General features: G+C 37.8%; 1 protein-coding gene and 1 long non-coding RNA gene across 4 annotated transcripts in view; one reads left to right on the top strand and one right to left on the bottom strand.

Annotated features, from left to right (window-relative positions):
- Positions 1–23,342, top strand: part of LOC141447142 (uncharacterized) — a 188,989-nt gene that overhangs the window by 107,033 nt on the left and 58,614 nt on the right. The window lies entirely within an intron of this gene.
- On the bottom strand, positions 13,888–20,387 carry LOC141447117 (uncharacterized). The gene is made up of 3 exons (XR_012454149.1): positions 20,274–20,387; positions 17,110–17,227; positions 13,888–14,267 (listed from the first exon to the last, which is right to left on the bottom strand). It is a non-coding gene; the product is annotated as an uncharacterized lncRNA (long non-coding RNA).

Raw genomic sequence — 23,342 nt, 5'->3', positions numbered from 1 at the left:
ATTATACTGAGCCGCTTGTCCCTCGAAGGCCCGCTCAGTCGTCTCAGCGGCTATCCGGTGTGCTTCCTTTAACCTCCCACGTAATGCTTCTGCATAACTCGTTTCTTGATCTACCTCTTGACGAGGCCTAGGGTCGAGTGCGCTAGGGCGCGGCAGCTCTCGGCCGTAAAGGAGATAATTCGGGGTGAATCCCGTCGCAGAATGTGGCGTACTATTATATGCCATCAATACGTAGGGCACCCATCTGTCCCAGTCTTCCCCATCGCGGCGCACAAAATGCGATAACGCATCTACCAACGTGCGGTGGAACCTCTCCACTCTTCCGTTACTCTGGGGATGGTAAGCGGTCGTGAACAACTTCTTTATTCCAAGCGTATCGCAGGCGTCCCTTACCAAGGCCGAGGTGAAATTTCGTCCCTGATCAGTTAGTAGCCGACTAGGAGCTCCATGTCGGACTACCAAGTGGTTCACAAATTTTTGGGCCGTCTCTTGGGCTGTTTGGCTTTTTAGCGGTACTGCTTCAGCGTAGCGCGTTAAATGGTCGATCATCGTAAGGAGGTACATGTTACCCTCCCTTGTTCGTGGTAGGGGTCCCACTATGTCCATGGACACCTGCTCAAAGGGGCGCCCGGCCGCGTATGGTACCTGCAGTGGTACTCGTAACTGCTGGGGCGTCTTCCGTTCCAGGCAACTCCGGCACTTCTCTATATGCCTCTTAGCGTCTTGAGACATAGTCGGCCAATAATAACCTTGCCTCAACAGAGCCAGGGTCCTCTCTAGTCCGGGGTGTCCCGCGAAAGGGGAGTCATGGCACTCCTGCAAAATGGTCTCCCGCATTGGCTCTGGTACCATCAGTTGGTACGGCTCGTTTCCCCCCGCAAATCTATATAATAGTCCGTCCAGATCCATGACGCATTGAGCTGTGTTGGTGTTCTTAAAGTGCACACAGTCCGCGTCCGCTAATTGCAGCGCCCGGATCGTCCCTCTCCCCGAATCCGCTTCCCCGTTTATCGTGGCCACCCGTCGACTCAGCGCATCGGCGTTGGAGTTTTTACGCCCAGGCTTATGAAACACTTCATACTGAAATTCCGCTAGGCGGAGCTGCCATCGAGTTAGACGCGATGATGGGTCTTTCACTGTGAGAAGCCACCGCAGCGCTGCATGGTCCGTGATCAGGTTGAAGGGCCGGCCGTATAAATAACACCTAAAGTGTTTCGTGGCCCAGACGACCGCTAGCATTTCCCGTTCGGTCGTACTATAATTTTGTTCTGCCTTATTCAGTTGGCGACTTGCATAAGCAATGGGCCGTTCCGCCCCGTCTTGTAGCTGAGACAGTACCGCCCCGAGGGCAACTCCTGAAGCGTCAGTAGCTAAAATGAAGGGTAGTGAGAAATCTGGATATGCTAACACCGAATCGCTGCATAGCTCATCCTTTAGGCCCTGAAAGGCTTGTTCCTCTGCCTCTCCCCACTGGAACCGCTGGTCTAGGCGTGTCAGATAAGTTAGGGGTCGGGCTTTTTCCGCAAACCTTGAGATATACCTCCGGTAGTAACCTACGAGCCCTAGAAACGAGCGTAGCTCTCTAACATTGCCAGGAGGGGGAAAGTCCTTCACAGCAGTTACTTTCTCAGGATCCACTTGAACTCCCCTCCGACTCACAACGTGCCCTAAGTAGCAAACCCTTTCCGTAGCGAATTGGCACTTGGCGAGGTTAACCACTAGGTGCGCTTCTCTCAGTTTGCTCAACACCCCACTTAGTCTCTCGGCATGTTCTTCGATCGTCGCGCTATGGATGATCACATCGTCCAGATATACAAAGCATGTTACTCCTTTAAGGTCCGCTAATAGCCGGTCCATCAGTAACTGGAACGTAGCAGGAGCCCCCGCCAGGCCGAAAGCCATCCGACGGTACTGATAATGCCCCTCGGGTGTGGAAAATCCGGTTTTTGCCTGGTCCTCCGTAGCTATTTCGATCTGGTGATAGCCCGAGGCCAGATCCAAGGTGCTGAAATAGCGGCTCCTTCCCAGACTTTCTAGCGTCTCATTGATATTTGGTAGCGGATAAACCGGAACCTTCGTTACAGCGTTCAACGCCCGGAAATCGGTACAAAACCGGTACTTCACCGATCCATCGGAGGTCTTCTTCCGTACCAACACCACTGGTGCCGACCATGGACTGTCAGACGGTTCAATTACGCCTTTCGTCAGCATGTCGTCAACCAGCTCCTTCATAGTTTCACGTTGGTGGTATGGCACCCGGTAAGGGCGCTTCGCAATAGGGGTCGCATTTCCCGTATTAATGGTGTGTTTGATTTGGGAAGTACACCCTAGCGAGGATGTGTCCGGGTCCTGAAAAACATCCTCAAACTGGGCTAGAACCGTAGCCAAGAGGTCTCGTTCCTTCCCCCGTAAATGGCCTAGCTTGTCCCCAAGGAGCTTTCCCAATCCTTCACGGGCTCTGGGAACCCCGCCACTCTCTTGGCAAACGCCGACCCACTTGCTTCCCTGAGTTTCTATTTCCGTCACCCACCCTAGCCTCTCAGATTTCCCTATCATCACTTCCGTTTGCGATACATTTACCATCCGCACCCACACGGCGCCATCAACTACTTGACTTATCCCTCTGCCTACACACCAGTCCCGATTGGTCTCTGCTGGGTAGGGTTCCACCAGCACAGTGGCGCCTGAGCGCCAGCCGGAGGCCCTACCACGTACCAACACTTCACAACGGGGTGGGATCCTTATCTTTTCTGCCGCGACCAGGTATACGGCTCCCGACCCATCTCTCTCTTCCTCGTCCTCGGGGAACTCATTTCTCTCAACTCTGGATTGAGGTTCACCCTTCCCTACGAGTAATACCTTCTCCTGTCCATCCGAGGCTCCTTCCCCCTCATCTCCTACCAATTCACGCGTCCGCATATCCAGCCTCATCTTCAAAGCAGCCATACCATCGATCCCTAGAATGCCATCTCCCTCAACATCTATCTCCGCTATTAAAAACTCCTGGGCGATGGTTTGACCCCGCCACACCAAGTCTAGCCGCTGTACTCCCTTGATTCCAACGGGGCTACCCGTCACACCCCGTGCTACCACCCCACTCTCTAACAACGGAACCCCCGGTACTGGTTGCCGCAAGATGGAAACACCCGCCCCCGTATCCACGAGCAAGGTCCTGGTCTCTCCTGAGAGCTTCACCGGGATCCTGATGAATCTGGAGCTGGGAGTGGCAACGTTTATAATCCTGTATCTTGGCCCCGTGGTGGCATCCCTCCCGCAGGTGGGGCTGACTGCGGGAGGAGGGATTTTGGGGCAGCCTCCAAATAGTTGGATTCCCTAACAGCATAGTCTGGTCTCACGGATCCAGGTGTAGCTCTCTTCGGGCACATCCTACAGATGTGCCCCAATTCCCCGCAGGTATAACATTTCACACCCCTCGCCCGTGGTTCTCTCACCCTATCCCTAGTACTCGAGCTTTTCCACTCACGAGGGGGCGACTGGTAGGGGCGGGGGCACTCCCGCGCAAAATGCCCCTCTTGTGCACAGTTGAAACATCTCCCCCGGCGCCCATAGCTACTATCCGCGTTTCTTGCTATGGCGTATATCCCCCTCTCCAGGGTGGATCTAGCAATGCCGGGCCCGCTTTCCGCCTCTTCAACCAGATGCGCTCGCTTCACAGCTTCCGCCAAGCCTGTGGGGGGATGAAAGCGTAACTGGCGTCCCGGTTCACCCGCGAGGCCCTGGATGAACGCAGCGAGGACCACTCGCTCCATTAAATTGCGCTCCCACTGCTTCTGCTCCCCGCTCCCCGAGTGAGAAGTAGCAAACTCCCCCAATTGCCTACAGCGATCCGCAAACTCTCGGACACCCTCCCCACGACGCTGGGACACTGAGTTGAGCGCGAGTAAGTTTTGCTCAGGGGTACGGTGGTCCTGGAATCTTTCCAGGATGGCTCTCTTGTAGTCCTCAAAGGAGGACACCGCAGCGGAAAATATAGGGTGGCTCGACACAAACACAGCCGCTGCGCCTGTCGTCTTTAGCTTACAGATCAGCCTCTTATCGTGGTCCGTCCAGGCACCACTCTCCGCCACCATCTCTATCTCGTTCAGGAAGTCCTTCGCTGGGGGCGCCCCGGTTTCCCCCGACCATGGCTTGATCAAGGCTTGTAAGCCCATCTCCCTCCGCCCGGAATGACCAGTCGATTCACGCTCGCTCGCTAAGGAAGGGCCATCCGTGCCTACCATTGTCCTCAACGTGGTTAACTCCCCCTCCATGCGTAAACGTTCCTCATCTAGGGTCTGTAACTCACGATTGGCTCGGCGTAATTCCTCCACCTCCCTCCTCAGAGCCTCCATGGTAGGGTCCGTTAGTGGCATAGAGATCCCACTTCTGACACCAGAATTGTGACCGAGCGCCGTTAAGGGCGATCAGGGCAAGGGGAATTTCGCTCGCTCAGCAGGGGGGTACAAATAACTCGTCAGGCTATGAATACACTGATTTATTGTTGGTCCCAATACACCAATTAGAAAATCGCATACAAAGAGTTGAGCTCATTAATACAAAACCAAACTAATACTTCCAAAAACATAATTAACAATAGAAATATAAACGAAACTGAAGAAACTATAAGATAACATAAAAGTAAGATTAAATAGGCAAATTACAAATTAAATCAACAAAGTTGGGCCCTTATTCTCAAACATTCTATTATTATTACTGTTATTATTATTATTATTATTATTATTATTACTATTATTATTATTATTAATACTATCGGTTATCTTTTGTTAATCTACACTCTAGCAAATGTACTTCTCCCTCACTACGGCAACAGTTAGCCTCGGCCGGAAGCAATGCGTAAAAATTTATGTTCAATACTCACAGCAAAACAATCCCATCAAACGCATAACACTTGTTTCCTCTCACACACTCTAACTAACTCTGCCGGTGTCTATACACTATACACCACGCGCTCGCTATTCTCTCTCTCTCTCTCTCTCACGCGGTACATTGCTCTCGGCCGCTACCAGCCGTGCCGTCAGCAGTTTAACTTAACAATTGCATTTTTTCCTACTAATTATTCAATTATTAATTACAAATTAAATGCTCTCCCTTTACACTACTCCAGAAATCATTGATAAAATCCATGATATGGTGATGGATGACAGAAGAGTGAAGGTGCGTGAGATTGCTAGTGCTGTGGGCATCTCGAATGAACGGGTACATAATATTTTGCATCAACATTTGGACATGACAAAGCTATCCGCAAGATGGATGCCGCGATTGCACACGCTTGACCAGAAACGAAATCGTGTGAAGTGTTGCAAGGACGGTTTGCAGCTGTTCCAGAAGAATCCGCAGGACTTTAAGCGTCGTTTCGTCACTGTGGATGAAACATGGATACATCACTACACTCCTGAGACCAAAGAACAATCTAAACCAGTGGTGGGCAAACTTTTTTAATGGGGGGCCACAAAGTTTAAGAAATTCTAGAGGAGGGCCAGAATTATAGAAAAAATGCATTTTGTGTTAAAGCTTTTAATCATAATATTATAAAAACTTTACAGCATTACACACTTGTGTAACTACGCGGCTAGTTTAGCTTCACCTATAGGTTATGCATCTATTATTCTACTAAGTAGAATCTACTTTATACTTCTCGACCGTCAAAACGTAATTATAGCGGGCCATATACTATCCATGTCGATGGACCCTCGGCGGGCCGGATTAAATACTTTCGCGGGCCGGAGTTGGCCCGCGGGCCGTACTTTGCCCATCACTGATCTAAACAATGGGTTACCAAGGGGGAATCTGCGCCAAAAAAGGCGAAGACCGTTCCTTCGGCCGGAAAGATTATGGCGACCGTCTTTTGGGATTCGCAAGGAATAATCCTCATCGACTATCTGGAAAAGGGTAAAACTATTACAGGTGCATATTATTCATCGTTATTGGACCGTTTGAAAACCGAGCTGCAAGAAAAACGCCCACAATTGGCCCATAAAAAAGTCCTTTTCCATCACGACAACGCACCAGCTCACACCTCAGCAGTTGTGGTCGCAAAATTAATGGAAATAGGGTTCCAACTCGTTTCACATCCCGCCTATTCTCCAGTCTTGGCTCCCTCGGACTACTATTTGTTCCCCAATATGAAGAAATGGCTGGCGGGAAAAAGATTTTATTCAAACGAGGAGGTGATTGCAGAAACGAATGGCTATTTTTCAGACTTGGACAAATCCTATTATTCGGAAGGGATCAACAAACTAGAGCAGCGTTGGACGAAGTGTATAAGCCTAAAAGGAGACTATGTTGAAAAATAAAAAAGGTTTACCCCAAAAAATTAAGTAGTTTTTATTTTTGCACGGACTTTTCAAACGACCCTCGTATTAAATCAGAATGATGGAAGCAAAGAAAACATTTCTGGAATTTAAGTCTTATAAAATTTTTATCGTACTGTGTACCAATATGTTTTATTAACAAATGTTTAAAATTAGGTTGGCAACAATTAAAATAAATTCGAATAGTCTTTTTTTACTTTAACGTACTAATAAGATATAATTTAGTGACATCTACAGTAAAAATTCTCCTAACAAATAACCATAATAAGAAAATGAATCTAAGTAACATTTATCAATTTTCGGAAAATTTGATTGCAAAAATTTTAATTTAATTTTCTATTTTTTCTTCAATGCTTTTGTGGAAAATGAAAGTTAAGGTTTTCCCCAAAAAAGTATCTGTTTAATTTCCATATTCAGTACAATACAAAACTCTTTGTCAACAACAAACAACACACAAGGTTAATGTAATTCAATAAGAATAAGGTTAAATTCTCTTCTATCTGCAATTCTTAAATTAAGTGCACACAAAAAATAATTTGCAAGCGAAAGAAACCAAAATTTCTAATTGAAAAAAATAACGAAGAAATTGGTAATTTTAAATTCAATTCAAAAATGGATGAGACTGGTCTTTTCAAAAGGCAACTGAAGACAAAAGACTTGCGAGTACATAAATGTTCAAAGAGCACTAGATCCAAAATGAAGTATCAAACTTGAGCTGCTTATAAAATTATAGTACAAAAAAAGTTAATACAAATTATGCTTTATTTAAAGTTCCTTTTTCTGGATATTCTCAACTTTTAGAGATAATAGGATGAACCGCTATTGGTAGGAACGTTAGTTCGAAATAAATCCTAGAACTTAGATTGCCCCAAACCCACCTTGGTAGGGAAATAATTTTTTCAAAAGTGAAGATTATAGCTTTCATATTGCACAGTAAATTAAAAACCAAAACCAATAAAACTTCTTTACAGTGTTTTAAAAATTCTATTAACCCGTTGCCGCACACTTTTATTTTGATGATCGTGCTCAGAAACACACTTTTTTTTCCTCAATTGTTTATGACTGCCAGATGGAATCAAGTGTAAGTTGTATGTTTGGAAGTAAAAATTATCACATTTGGCCACGGTTTTTCCAAAAAACCTCTCGACGGCTATAACCGTCATTTGCTCATCATGTCATTTTTTTCTCTTTCCAGAGCAAATGACGGCTATGACCGTCGTGACGACTATACAGCATTTGCTTTACTAATTCAATAATTAACAAGTGTATGCGTTAGTACACTTCGTACTAACACTGTACTTTTTTTTTATTAATTAAAATGTGCACGACGGCTATAGACGTCGTTTGCCTACATATTGTAACGAAGTTGACCTGGGCATAGAAGAAAGGCCTAGATTGTTCTAGGGGTTGAGCGATCAAAGTCAGTAACAGGCCGCCACTGCATAAACAAAAGGGCGGTATCTACCTGTGGCAGAGAAGAAAGGCCTAGATTGTTCTAGGGGTTAAGCGACCAAAGTCGGTATCAGGCCACCACTGTGTAGACAAAAGGGCCGGTCTTTACCTGAACTAGAAAGGAAAGGGCTAGATTGTTCAAGGAGTTAGTGACCTGTGTAAAAGCCAGCTAAGAGAAAGGCCTCAGTTGGTGTGGTGGCATATGTGTTTTCCCAGCCAGTGATTGACAGGTAGGAGCGAGACGGAGATTAGGAGGAGGGCGGCCCCAGCTGAGGTGGTGGCAGTATGTTTTCTCCAGCCAATGAACGTCAGGAGGGCGTGGAAACTTATGCTCAGAGAGTTGGAGAAGGGCAGTCCTAGTTGGAGGGAGGCACGCAGTTAAAAGGAGGCAGACCCAGCTAGAGAAGTCAGTTTTTAGAGTTTTAAGGAGTTATTAGAGTTGTTAATTAGTTTCAATCAGTTAGTTTTGAGTGAGTCTTGGAGAGACGTTAGTCTTGGAGAGTCAGTGTTGCGGAGGGCTTCAGTGTTAGCCAGTTGGGCAGTTAGTCAATTAGTGAGTAGAGCTGTGTTAGTGCAGCTAAGACTAGTGCAATTCGGTGCAGTGCGGACCAGTGGTCAGTCGGGGAACAGTTTTGTGGCGTTACGTAGTGAGTAAGTAACAGTAAACTGTTGTGACTGTTGTAAATGGTGACTGTAGTGAATAGCGTTAGTTGCTAGTAAATGTTCATGTTAGTTAATGTTAATGTGTGAATAAATCAGGTTATTACTTACAACTTTAGCGAGTTTTATTATTTTATCAAACCCACATATTATTTAATATAACTAGTGGCAGGTACTAGTTGTGTAAGTAAAGTTCTTTCTTAGTAAAAGGACAAGAAAAACTTTACAGTATCAACAAAGATCGGACGGCTATAGCCGTCATTTGCGTCAACGGGTTAATTTAAGGTTTATGTACATTTTTTTCCCTTACATTTCAAAATTATATGTTATTTTATTATTGAACTGATAAACTAGAGGTTTTCGTACAGGCAAAAAGTTTGAAAGTTTATTGTAGTACAATATTTCTTTGTATAGTTAAATTAATATGTAAGTTTTATATTTGAACTTTTTAAAAAAACCTTCATAAATGTAATCCGAAAATCATCTTTTTCGGTTAGATCTTTTTAAACAATAATTCTGCTTTTATTGTTGATCTTTTCAAAAGCTCGCGAAACCTTAAATTGCAATCTACAAAGGCAATAAATTTTCGCGGTAAATTATTTTCTATTTGAAGGTACTTGTGTAAAATGCACTCGTATGTAAATAGATGTAGCACTACATTTCTAGTTATTTTGTGTAATAATTTATCCTTAGTAAAAATAAGGTTGCTAAAAGTGAGAAATAATTCTTTAGGCAAAGCCATGTTCATGAAGAAGTAAACCACAATTAAGAGAACAGTTCAGTAAGTAGTTTATAGGCAAAAGTAAATATGGCAAACTTTTAAAACTACGCCCAGATGTAAAATAATTCAAGCACTTAGAGAAAAGATACTTACCATCTTTAGAGTAACTGTTTTATCAGCTGAGAAGCCACTAAAGATAACCTTATTGCAGCTTAACTGTGTTAGATTAACAAACAGGTTACTACCTAAAGAAATGTGTGAATAGAAAGATAAGCTGGGAGATGTGTATATGGTAGTACATCTTGTGACTTATTGCTCCACTTAGTTTTATGTGTATTCAAATATGGCTTATATAAGGGTGAAATATTGACTCTTACTACATTTTTATACCTTTCGACATTGTTATGAAATAGGCTGATAATGTTATTCATCTCATGAATGGGAGAAGGAAGTATATCTTGTCATTTAAATAGGTGAGAGTTTTTCCAACTATATCTTAATATCTTCAGACCTTAAAGTTGACTTCGAAGGTTACATGTTCTGTACCTTCACTGATGTCTTGATTTTAGCAGATACAGTAAAGACTAAAACTACAAACGGCCATCTTCACTTGTATTATCATTAATTAGATAGTGCTGATACAGTCGAATTCATTGCAACAACTTGTCACACGGCTATATCATTATATTTGATCCTCAAATTTGTCAGTTTGTTTATCTTAAAAACATTGAAAATAGACAATATAAAACCTGCAGAAAAATTGAAATCTAGACAAACTGTAAGCTAATTCGTTGTTTTCCCTTGTATTTTGCCTTCCATTTTCCAAATGAAGGCTATCCTTCATGTTTATTTTAGTCTGGGCCATAAATGTAGGTGACAGAGGCAGAAAAAGTAGAAATCTAGACGAACTGTAAGCTAATTCGGTGTTCTTCCCTTGAATTTTACCTTCTATTTTCCAAATGAAGGCTATCCTTCATGTTTATTTTAGCCCTGGCCAGAAATGTAGGTGACAGAGACAGAAATAGTAGAAATCTAAACGAACTTGAAGTCAATTCGGTATTTTTCCATGTATTTCACCTTTCACTTTCCAAATGAAGGCTACCCTTCATGTTTATTTTAGCCCGTGCCGTAAAAGTAGGTGACAAAGACAGAAAAAGTAGAAAGACGAACTGTAAGCTAATTCAGAGTATTTCCCTTGTATTTTACCTTCTATTTTCCAAATGATGGCAACCCTTTATGTTTCTTTCAGCCCTGGTCATAAAAGTAGGTGACAGAGACAGAAAAAGTAGAAATCTAGACCACGTGTGTCAAAGCCAATGAAAACACGAACCATTTGGCACAGCAGGCAAAATTGACGAGTGTTATTGACAAACATGATTTGATAAGTATGATTCATTTCAACCCAGTTATAACCTTTTCAACTCTTTATAACCTTTTCTCAATTTGGCTCTGTTGCATTACGTGACACTGAGAGTAGCAGATTTTTAGTTTCCTAACGTTCCCGGAACTAGTCAGTGCTGCCAAATTTTATTTAGCTTTGATTTACAGAGTTATACATTGATTTTTTCCTCTATTTGTTGCACGTAGTCCTCCAAGAAAGTTAGCTGTCAAGAAAAGAAATGGAGACCACAAGAATGCGAATATGTAAATGTCATTTCCTAACATTAATATACTACAAAATAACTAAATTAATATTATGTTTAAAACCATAATCGAAGAGAGTCTAAGCAATTTCATTTAAATTTTAGTTCATATTAATAACCAACTTTGAAGAGGTATGATATGATATGGAGATACGGTATGCAGGAATTGAACAGCTAAGTGAATAAGCCAAGGCAAGTAGATACTGCATGCCTATGTATGAAGTACCATGCATGCACACATGGACCAAACGGCTCGTAGATACAGCTGTGGGGAAGGTTTCACACGGAAGAACTAAGGCTCTTAAAATGGATTCCCATACTAATAGCGTGCGGGCATGGTAACAGCGAGAGCAAGTTAAAAGGCAATCAGTCCAGGAAGACTTCAACCACCAACTTGTGAAGCACTTTGCTCCAGACCTGTACATACAGGCGCTTCTTCTACCATAACCTGACAATATGGTGTTGGGTAGGTTATAAACTCGAAGTGGGTCTGCCCGATTCACCTTTCAGATATTAACTTGAAATCTAAATATAAAACTTGCTCAACAGGATTTAATTTTAAGACTACTAAAGGTGTTTATCGGCTTCAGTCCAGTACCAACCTCAACTTAGTTAACTAACATAAACAGACGGGAATATTCATTTATATTATTTCTTAGAAGATAAGTTAGAATTTATTTCTTGAAGATTATTTTTCCCTTGCGATAGAACGGTACAACCAACTCTTTTCAAAAACAAATCTCCCATTTTTAAAGTATTCTGTTGAATCGTGGGATCTAAATGTAAAAACCTCTTTGCCAACAAAGTAATAATAAAGAGAATTTTTGGTAAAGAAAGTTACTCAGAATGGAAGCACCAAACTAAAGCATTAACACTAAACTTGATTAAAAAGAAGATGAATATAATAAGAAAGTTGCGGTCGCAAATCAATCATTTAAATGCAACAATTCACTGAAATGACATGATTTTCTAGAAGATAGATGTTGTATCTTAAATTTTTCATTCTTATCAAGCACAAATTTAAAAGCAACTATTTAAAAAAAAATTGTAAAGCACTTCCCAAGGCTGAATTAATTTGAAAATGAAACGCTCAAAATTTCCTTTGATTCCAAAAGATCAAATTTAAACTAACTATATCCGAGTTTCCATTTTTACTCTTAAAACTGACTCACAAATGTTCAGACTAATTACAATTTCAGAAACAAGGAATCTAAGAAACTGGGATTTACCGATGGTATCTCAAAATTGAAAATTTCACGATAAGGTATAAGAAAAACTCATCCAAGGCTTTAAAAACGTTTCTATATATTTGAATGTGCATATAAGCTGAATCGATTCAAGAATAACTATCAGACTAGGATTTTTGTTCAATGGTAAGCGTTTTATTAAAAGTAGCCAACTTGACAGAACAGTAACATATGTTGACTGACAAGTATTCAGATCTTCATGTAATATTGCAAAGAAGAATTGTAAATATTACCTCTCAGATATTTCTTAAGTATTATTATTGTAATATAGTATATGATACACATTTTTATAACTCATCTTAACTTTTATATTTTAAGTTATTATTTTATTCATATTTAGTATGTGATGAGCATTTCTACACTAAGACAATTTGTGAGAAAAAATGTTCGTTACACTTACTTGAAATTTATGGAAGGAAAATAATTTTAAAATCTGCACAAGTTTTTCAATAAAATAACAACATGCACACAACCCTACATTAATATTTAAGTAGTAATAAATTGTTATTAAACCTTAGATGTTGAACGAAAGCCTGAAACAGGTTAATTTTTCGTGTTACGTTTGATAAAATCATGATATATCCAAGTACATAATCTAGCTATTGGTTGGTATAATGTTTGATCCACCTGGTAACTTATTACATAAAAAAAACTCACCAATTTTAAAGTCACAATTGATGTTTTCAAACTGTTTACAATATTAATTCACCGTTGATTAAAACACTACCTTGACAACTAAGAATGGTTATTCGTTCTGAATCAAGTATCAAAATTTAGTTATACTATATGAGTTTCTCTGTTTATATAGCTTATTGATCTATCTAAATATAGCAAGCAATGACTCACAAGTCAATATAAATGGTTTTGAAATGCCCATTCTACTTTGTGAGGCATAAGAAAAAAAATAAAAATGAAAACATAACTTAAATTCTAGCTCCATCTATGGAGAAAGCAGGTTAGTATGATTACTTGCAATCAATATTTACATGAAATTATCATCATAAATCAATTACAATATATGTCCATCAACTTGATTTTATTGATTACAAAGAATAAAGTACCTATTTATAAAGTTCATTAATTACTTATTTTCCTTTTTGTTCCAATGTTTTCATTACCAAAAACCTTCACATTATAACCTCATGTTGACCTAATTTTTTGTGTGTTATTAAACCAACCTAATCTATTAAACGATACAATGAAATTACTTTTACAATTTTTTCTTAGCTTCTTTGATAGACAAGCATTTTTTTTTTTGATGTGAAACTTGAAAAGAAAAAGAGGTGACTTAGTGATGCTGTCAAGGATGATAATTAGATGCAGGTTAAACTCATCTTTACATGCTTAAGCAAATTCTTGTAAATTGTAATGAGGAAAACTTTATTTTCTCTCACTGTTGGTGATAGGTTTATTGTGCTCCTTTCTATTTGTTGGATCCTCGCAAGGAGTTGCGGCCCCCCTTGACCAGAATTTTCTTTGAGCGACAATTGTCCGTTGGCAGCATTGGTTGTTTGGACGTGGTGGGGATGGTGGCCAGTGCAAGGCTTCTGTTCAGTTGCCCTTTGGGCTTCTCAACTGGTCACTGTAAAGGAAGTGTACATCTTTGTTCTTTTCTGCTGTCCGCCCGCCAAGATGGCGTTCTAAGCGTGGGTCAGCCTGACCTGTGTTGTGTGAATCAACTGTCTATATGTCATTTTATACAGAATCAAGTTGTGCACATACCAAGTGTTATTGTCATGTCAATTAATTGTTAATGTTATGCCAATTAAGTTTGATTAATCTAAGTAAGTCGAAACATTGTCAGTTTATTTTAAGTAAGTCATTATGTCCTGGATCATGATCCTCCCAATCTGTCATGCAAGTTCAATATAAAATTTTATTGTATTTGTCTCAATCATTTAAGATATTCTGAGCGTCGGTGGCGTCCCCACCCTTCCCTTTCCTTTAGGAGTTTTATTTTATTTTATTTGACCTCTTCCAAAGACCTTACACTATTTAAAAAAATAATAAAGTAAACTTATTTTTCCCATCAAGAATAACGTCCATATCTTTACTATGTATTGCTTTACTTTAAATTTCTCATATCTTCACTCTAAATAAATCCAGATTCGAACTCAGTGCTTTCGCATCTACTTCAAAGAATTCTCTTAATAACTTTAGATCAGAAATCATCAGTAACAGATAAGCATGTCTCAAAATAAGTTGCAAAAATCTTAAACCAAGCAAAAAATCAGAATATTATTTACGAATACTTATTCAAAGAACGTTTTCTTAATAATTTATGTCTCCAAGCCATAGAAAGGTATTTCTAAAGGTATGAAAATATGTGAAAAGTATGAATTGAGCTGTTATTTTTGAAAGTGTTATACGAGGGTCGTTTGAAAAGTCCGTGCAAAGTCAGAGAGATAGCACCACTGGCGCGTATCGAGATTATGTTTAGTTAGTAGCATTTCTTGGAAGAACACACACCAAGTTTCAGCCAGATCGGTCTATTTCTTTGTGTTTGGCATTCGTTTGAATCGAGGAAGTCGAGTGATTTTCAAAAAATGGACGAAAAGGAATTTCGTGTGTTGATTAAACACTACTTTATGAAAGGCAAAACGCCTCAGGAGACTAAAGAGAAGCTTGATAAACATTATGGTGACTCTGCACCTTCGATTAGTACAGTTTATAAGTGGTTTCAAAATTTTCGGAGTGGCCATATGGGCACAAGTGACGCTGAACGTTCTGGACGCCCTGTTGAGGTTACTACTCCAGAAATCATTGATAAAATCCATGATATGGTGATGGATGACAGAAGAGTGAAGGTGCGTGAGATTGCTAGTGCTGTGGGCATCTCGAATGAACGGGTACATAATATTTTGCATCAACATTTGGACATGACAAAGCTATCCGCAAGATGGGTGCCGCGATTGCTCACGCTTGACCAAAAACGAAATCGTGTGAAGTGTTGCAAGGACGGTTTGCAGCTGTTCCAGAAGAATCCGCAGGACTTTAAGCGTCGTTTCGTCACTGAAACATGGATACATCACTACACTCCTGAGACCAAAGAACAATCTAAACAATGGGTTACCAAGGGGGAATCTGCGCCAAAAAAGGCGAAGACCGTTCCTTCGGCCGGAAAGATTATGGCGACTGTCTTTTGGGATTCGCAAGGAATAATCCTCATCGACTATCTAGAAAAGGGTAAAACTATTACAGGTGCATATTATTCATCGTTATTGGACCGTTTGAAAACCGAGCTGCAAGAAAAACGCCCACGATTGGCCCACAAAAAAGTCCTTTTCCATCACGACAACGCACCAGCTCACACCTCAGCAGTTGTGGTCGCAAAATTAATGGAAATAGGGTTCCAACTCGTTTCACATCCCCCCTATTCTCCAGACTTGGCTCCCTCGGACTACTATTTGTTCCCCAATATGAAGAAATGGCTGGCGGGAAAAAGATTTTATTCAAACGAGGAGGTGATTGCAGAAACGAATGGCTATTTTTCAGACTTGGACAAATCCTATTATTCGGAAGGGATCAACAAACTAGAGCAGCGTTGGACGAAGTGTATAAGCCTAAAAGGAGACTATGTTGAAAAATAAAAAAGGTTTACCCCAAAAAATTAAGTAGTTTTTATTTTTGCACGGACTTTTCAAACGACCCTCGTAAGTCCATTTTTCCATATATCGAGATATTTAAGGTTTTGCATTTGAATTAATTTAAAAATATTCGTAAACCTTAATCTATTCAAGTGATGTTATTAACACTATACATCTTTTAAATTTTATTATGAAATAATAATTATTACAATTCTTAAAAAAATAAACTATTATTTTTAGCTCCAATTGGACTTATACCACTTTCAAAAATAACATATTACAAGAAATAAAAACAGGAGTAAATATAAGTCCATATTTTTATAGACATTATAGCTTTACTGAAATGGGTTTTTCTGTAAAAAGTAATAATTAAAATGAAGACATTTAAATACACGAATAACCAAGTTTACTTTTTTTAAATTTCAGTTGTATTAAAAATATGAAAATGAAAATTACTTCGTTAAGATCCTTAAAGCAAAAAATGATATTTTAAACTTATTTTTCTTTTACAGTTAGCATAATATCTGCTAACGAGCAGCGTACACTAAAGTACCAATAATCAAAAATAATTGCAATAAGAAGGTTGTTTTAATTATAATTATTAGAAATGGACTTATTCCTCTTTCAAAAAAATCGTACTCCATTGAATGTAGGATTATAAATATGGAAAGTATGTGTCTATAGCTTACTGAAATTACCATTAACTCATTTTTTTTAAAAATTGGACTTATACCACTTTCAAAAATAACAGCTCAATTATTGTATGGAACACATTTATTGTAAATAAGAACCATTTTACACGTTTAGTGCAGAAATCTTTGGTACAATTCCTGCAATAACATTCAGGATTATATTTCTTATTGCATTTAACAAAACTTTTATGATCTGGTAACCAAATGTTAATGAGAATTCGATTCACGAATGGTCCTCTTAAATTATTGTATTGATACTTGATCAGATGCTGTAAGGAGAAGCCTCAGCAAAAAAGAAGTTTAAAAATGAATAACTTATTTTTAGGCTGGTTGTTGAAAAGTGCCAAGAGCTGAATCCTCTAACTCTTCAGCAAATAAGAAATAGTTTCTTTTTATGCAAAGCTATTCCGAAAAATTTAAAATTTTATATTTACACTTTTTATAACTTTTTCTAGAACAAGTAGAAAATGATGTTGACAAGTAAGATTTAATCTTGGATAAAAAATCATTCTTCCTAACCATTACCAAGTGTACTGTGAGCTGCACTATCTTTATGTGCAGTATTATAGGAAAATAATTTTAAAGATAAAGGCGAACTGTGTGAACTGAAGACGATATATTTATTTTTTTTATTTGCCCGTAAATATGTCCACTTATCTAGACGCAGTTTAAAGTCCTTATGGGTTATTAAATTGGAATTATTATGAGCTGTTAATGTTATCAATAAACTGCATGTTGGCGTTGCCATAATAACAATTTTATGCGATTTACTCACGTGACTTCTTCGTGCGTAGAGTTTTACAATCATCGGCTCTTAATACAAGGCAATAGGCCCATCAAGGATTTCTTGCCTCTCTAATATTTTTGCTTCAATGTGAGTGTTATCAGTTCGGCTACAAAAGGAACATACATATAAACTAAGTCTAAGTAGAGGATGGCCAGTTGGCCTACCTGAAATTGCCCCGAGCAGCTGTTCAAATCTTTTCACTTGAGTTTCAGATCACCAAAGCATTTCGTTGACATTGTACCACTACCTAACAAACTAAACTCTAGGTCTCACAGACTTTAGTAATGATGCACCATTTCCTCAGCTTAATCACTGCCCTTTCGGCTAGACTGATTCTCCTTCCAATTTTTGTGAAATTAGCTGGCCACACAAGTTTATCTTATCATAAACCTTTTAATAAAAACTCTTAATTCTATCCCAGAGAAAATACTTTCTTTTCAATAAAATCTCTTAGCTTGGAAACACCGTTCTTTGTTCCTCTAATTCACCTACTTCTCTGATGTTTTATTTCTCTTTCACAAATGTGTTTATTGAAGACACAATGCGGAGAACTCTTTTTAGAGTAGAGAGTATTAAAACTGTCTGGTAGGACAGTTGTATAAGGGTTGATCGTCAAAAACTGCACGAAAAAGCGTAACGTTGAAAAACACCCAACTTTGACAATTTTTTTCTCTTTTTCTATAAAAGATAAAATTCCCAAATTTTCTTTATAATATAGGGCAAATCCTCCTTTATAACTGTAATTTTTTCGTAATAACATAGATTTATTAGTTTTCGAAAAAAACGATGCGAAAAATGCGCAAAAACAACATTTTCAAAAATTGTTCTTCTTCTTCTTCTTGTTGTTGTTGTTACCTTTTTTGTAAACTGCGTAGCGCCTAAACGCGTGAACCGATTTTCATGAATGAGGTGTCATTCGATTCGGAATTTTATGTAGATGTGCCTTTTGGGGGTCTCGACGCTGTACCTCAAATGGGAGAGGAGTTAGCCCCATGTATGTAAGGCCCCCTCCAAAATTATTATTACTAATTACTCTGTAAATCTTGGCCCGATTTTGATAAAATTCGGTAGGATGATAGGGATAGGGCTCCCCTACGTAACATTAAAGCGGCAATCAGCTCTTACACTTGTTAAGGGGAAGTATAGCAATCGTTTCAAATTATCGACACGTGTACCGATTTTCATGAATGAAGTGTCATTCGAATCGAAATTTTGTACAGATTTGCACTTTAAAAGTCTCGACACTGTGACTCATAAGGAGGGGAGTTTGCCCCACCCAAATAAGGCCCTTTCTAAAACTATTATTACCAATATTTCCATAACGCTTAGTCCGATTTTGTTAAAATTCAGCTCGAATAAGTGGTTAAAGCTCCTCTACGTGGCTGTGAAATGCCATCATGCTCTTGCACCTACTAAGAGGAAGTACTGCAATCGTTTAAATTATCAATGAGTGAACCGATTTAAATCAATGAATTGTCGTTCGATTAAAAAATCTTTGCCTCTTTGCCTAGAAGTACTGCAATCGCAGTTTATTTTTCTTACTCCTCTTAAAAGGAAGTACTGAAATCGCAGTTTAATTTTGCTATTTACGTACAAATACCTTCCTATGTTATTCAAAACGCTTTTTTAAAAAAATTGTTATTGAAGATGGTTTAGGGACCGCAACTATAATCATTCTTTAAAAAGATCTCTCCAGTGGTAGTTACGGTTCCGACTTAACACCTTATCAGGTTATAATGATAGAATTGCGTATTACAAATTTAAAAAAAATCTGTAAAGCAGATATGTGACTTTGCAAAATAGACAAAAAGGAAAATCTATCCAATAGGTACAAAAATCTCCTTAACAAAAACTTACAGTTTAAAAAGTTAAGTATAAGGGTTGATTAAACGCCAAAAGGTACACAAATCAGCAAGTACCCAACATTTCATTAATACTTCATTAATATTTAAGTAATTTTACTGCTTTAATTTTCATTAATATTTTTTAGAATTTATTAGATGTCACAGACCCTTATGCTGGCCACTTCTTATAATATTTTTTTGTTACAATTATGATAAATCACTTATAACATACGTACTTGCATGTTAAAGTAGAAAAAGACAAAGTTAGAGTAGGCTACTGTCTTGAATTCGTCTTACCGAAATATCCGTGAGCACAAATAACACACAGTTAATAACAAGTAGATTATTCAACAACAATTATTGATTTCTCAATTGTAATTTAATTTAGTCCCCCTAATTTTACTTATAGTAAAATACTGGAATAATTAGCTGTCCTAAAAATATGCATATCTTATTCATTTTATATTACACATATACAACATTGTGGTATGAATACCTAGATTGAGAATGTAATTGAAGAAAACTATATTATTTGCGATAAAGCCAGATAATTATTACCTATTATTATAAACGTTTGACTACTTCATAAAATAACAATTACTTTAATCGAAGAATGAACTTAAACCGACAATTTTTATTTAAAAATAAAAATAAATAAATAAAATAAACAAAATCATTGATGTATGTTGGTGTAAGCATTTTTTAAAAAAGGTTTTGAATTTTTTAGCCTCATAATTTTTTTTTATTTTTTATAACGTTTTCTTTATAACCTGTAATTAATAGTTTGATTATTATAAATAAAATAGATATTATAGTCAATCTACAGTGCTACTTGAAAATATATTTTGTAGATGAAAATGGCCAGCATAAGGGTCTGTGACATCTAATAAATTCTAAAAAATATTAATGAAAATTAAAGCAGTAAAATTACTTAAATAATAATGAAGTATTAATGAAATGTTGGGTACTTGCTGATTTGTGTACCTTTTGGCGTTTAATCAACCCTTATACTTAACTTTTTAAACTGTAAGTTTTTGTTAAGGAGATCTATACACGGCTTGTTCCAAGTCTCTAGCATTGCCAGATTCACTGAAGTCTCCCTGCCATTTCTTCCAACAGGCAGTAGCTTTGAATGACACCAATGAAAACCGTAAATATATACTCTCAATACCTGCTGAAATCCTTCTTTTTTAAACTCAGTTTAAAATTCATCAGAAATACAGTAAACTAAGCCACTATCCACAAAACATTTTTAAAAATTACAATATGACTCGTGCTCTGCAGCACTTCTTCAACTCAATTTCTTACCAGCCATGTCTGTTTTGGAAAGCACAAATTAATTCAAACGCCTCTTCCAACCTTACTACCGACTTTAGGAAAAGTGATACTAATGTAAATATAACCTCTTATTACACATATTACCTGCACAGCCACCTAAATCTCTCACTAAAAGCATAATACGTGAGAAATGTTTCTTACTTTGGAGCAGGCAAAGTAAAGGAGTTCAATTAGTGATTTTAAAGCTATTTTGGGATTTGACGTAAGGTCTCAAAGTGCTTCGATTAATGCCATGAATGTTAGATTATTTTGAGAAACGCCAAACTACTAATTGTTCGGTTGAACTGGTTCTAATGGTTTCCATTCTATTCAATCTTGTGTGTGAATTCCAAATTAATATGTATCCGTGCTTCATCCGAACATTTATCTGACGGCAATCTGAAGTATAATGTTACTCAAATTAACCTAAAGATAAGTGGAAAAATATTTGTTTATTATTATTAGTTTTTTAAAATTATTATGCAATTTTCTTCCTAATGAAATGAATAATCATTATAAACTGAGTCTTAAAAAAAGAGAATTATTTACGCCTAATAACAGAAAAATAAAAATATTCATTTTACTGGGTATCAAGCGAAACCACTTTGTAACATAAATTGTTTCTGCAAGAACAGAATGTATCAAATATCGAAGGCTATTAAAGGAGCCTGAACACTTTATTAAATGATATCAAATATCAATTTAGTTACGATAAAAGCTCAACAATAATTGTTTAAAGCTAATGTAGAAACTAGAAGATAGAATTAGTTATAAGAACAAACTGGAAAGTATTGATTTGGAATATTCAAATAAGATGGAACTGAAAATCTCAAGGCTTAATTAACAAAGCTATAATAAAATCGGATATTATTCACAATACTGGGAGCCACTAATTGAATTATTGTATTATTCACATGTGTTTTGTAGTTGAAATATAATTGCAGCCAACATAAAATGTTACGAACAAGGCACTTTATTTGGGCAGTAAAATGAACACTTTTTTGTTTATTAGTTATTCAAAATCTACTGAAAAATTGTAAACAGTGATTCTGATGTAAGTAGTTGTCTTCGTTGGATCAGCTGATGTACCGAACCTGTCCACTGGGCAATTCTTTTAATGGAGTTTGTTATATTATCATCGGAGAAAGCCACGGCGTCTTAAACGATGGAAAGAATTATGTGAAATAGTTTTTAGCAAGAGGATTTATGTAGAAAAAGTCAGTCAAAGAATTTAATATATTTAGATTATGATTCTTCAATTACAAAAGAGATCTTTTGAAGTTGTTTTGGTGGTTAGTGTTAAGAGATAAAGTAAACATTGGCTAAGTGTTTTGTATTGCAATTACTGAGTTGTTTTAAATTAAAGGTTCCAGCTTAGGTTGTAATCCAGGAATTTCAGATCGGTGTGAGCCGCTTTTGACGTGAATACGTCTTTAAATTTGCTATCATATGGAGGCAATCCAAAAAACCTAATGATAACAAAATCGGGGGATACAGTTTGGCATTATAGTTTCGAATCTATCGTCTACATCCAAAATTAAATTAGACCACTGGATAGCTAAAGGATCAAAGAATTCGTTACGATAAGCGAGGACTGTGACGCATCGCGCGCGGTGTAGGGGGAAGCGCCGCCATTTTGAGATCATTTTGCTGCGTATCGAGATTTGGAATTAGTATAACTTTTGGCTCGGAGAAGCTACGATGTTCGTTTAAGTTTTAATCGTCAGCTGTCGTCACTATCTATCGATTGAATATAAAACATTAAAATAGTGACAGTGAATATAATAAGGTGTTAGAATAAACAAATATTATCAAAAATATATAATGTCGGTCTATACGCGTCGAAAAGCCAAAACCAAATACAGAGATCGTAAACGGCTGGAAAGGGCTTCTCAAGAACAATCGAATGGTAATAATAAAACACCATATGACCGATTCAATCTATGCTATTCTTTGTTGTAAAGAATGAATGCGGCCGAGCGGATCAACGACGGTGTCAGTACATCTGCAGCTGGGGCGGTTGAAATTATGCATGTGGATGATGAAATCGCTTCTACATCGACAACGGACTGTATAAGCATAGATTGTGTTCGATCGTCGATTATGAAGACACATTGGGCAGCAGCTAGTGCACGTTTCACTACGACCAGAAATCTCGATGAATCTTGTATGCCATTTGTGTCGTACTTTTCGTATCACAGACCTATAATTAATAAAGTTATATTGTAACACAGTAATTATTTGTTTCCTTGATTTCATCCTAAATACATAAATAAAAATATTTTATATAAAAAATATAACCCGTTACGTAAACGTATTCTCGTACAACACACGGCCGTGTCCATGTCGCTGCCACAGTTTGCCTTTTTGTTCTAGACATGTTTACATCGTCTTTATTTCGATGCAGCAACAATACAAGCTAAAGAAGACATTCTTTTAGGGCCTCTAAAAGAACATGTTACTGCAACATTCCTACATAGTTTTGGGTGACAGCCACTGACCTAACATTTTCGTTCTAATTTCTGTTTTTTGTATTTTTTCCTTTTCTGCATTCTAAAACAGGTTTTTACTATTTTTTGTGAGGACCAAATGAATCTATCTTTTCATTGTTATTGAACCTGATGCACCTGTTAATCGTTTTTAAGTTCAACAGGCGCAGGCTGAAAATTCGCTATCTGACAAGACCTAAAAAACTAAATTGAATTGTCTCAGAAGCTACAAGTGCTTACGGCACACAGTTGAAAGCAATAGTAAGTGAATTATTGATAAAAATTCGTCACTCTTGTGTATGTAAATATTGCCCTAAAATTCAATAATTTTGAGCTAAATAAATAATTAAAATACACTAATACTTCGCAGAAAGAGCAAAAAGATCTACATTAAAAATTAAAGAGAGTCTGAATAATGTAAATGCTCATTACATTGCAGGTTGTTTCTTAAATTATATTAATATTGGTAAAGAATATTTTATAATTCCAAAAAGAGAGAAAGAAAAATGAAATACGATTTTCCCAGCTCATTATGGTAATACCTTTTGATATGATGGTCCTCGTTAGAATA

Source organism: Rhodnius prolixus, unplaced genomic scaffold, assembly GCF_049639745.1.
Source record: "Rhodnius prolixus isolate KJV_2025 unplaced genomic scaffold, Rpr scaffold_7, whole genome shotgun sequence".
Classification (NCBI taxonomy): domain Eukaryota; kingdom Metazoa; phylum Arthropoda; class Insecta; order Hemiptera; family Reduviidae; genus Rhodnius; species Rhodnius prolixus.
Note: the sequence above shows the minus strand (reverse complement) of the source record. Positions and strands in the feature narration are given on the sequence as shown.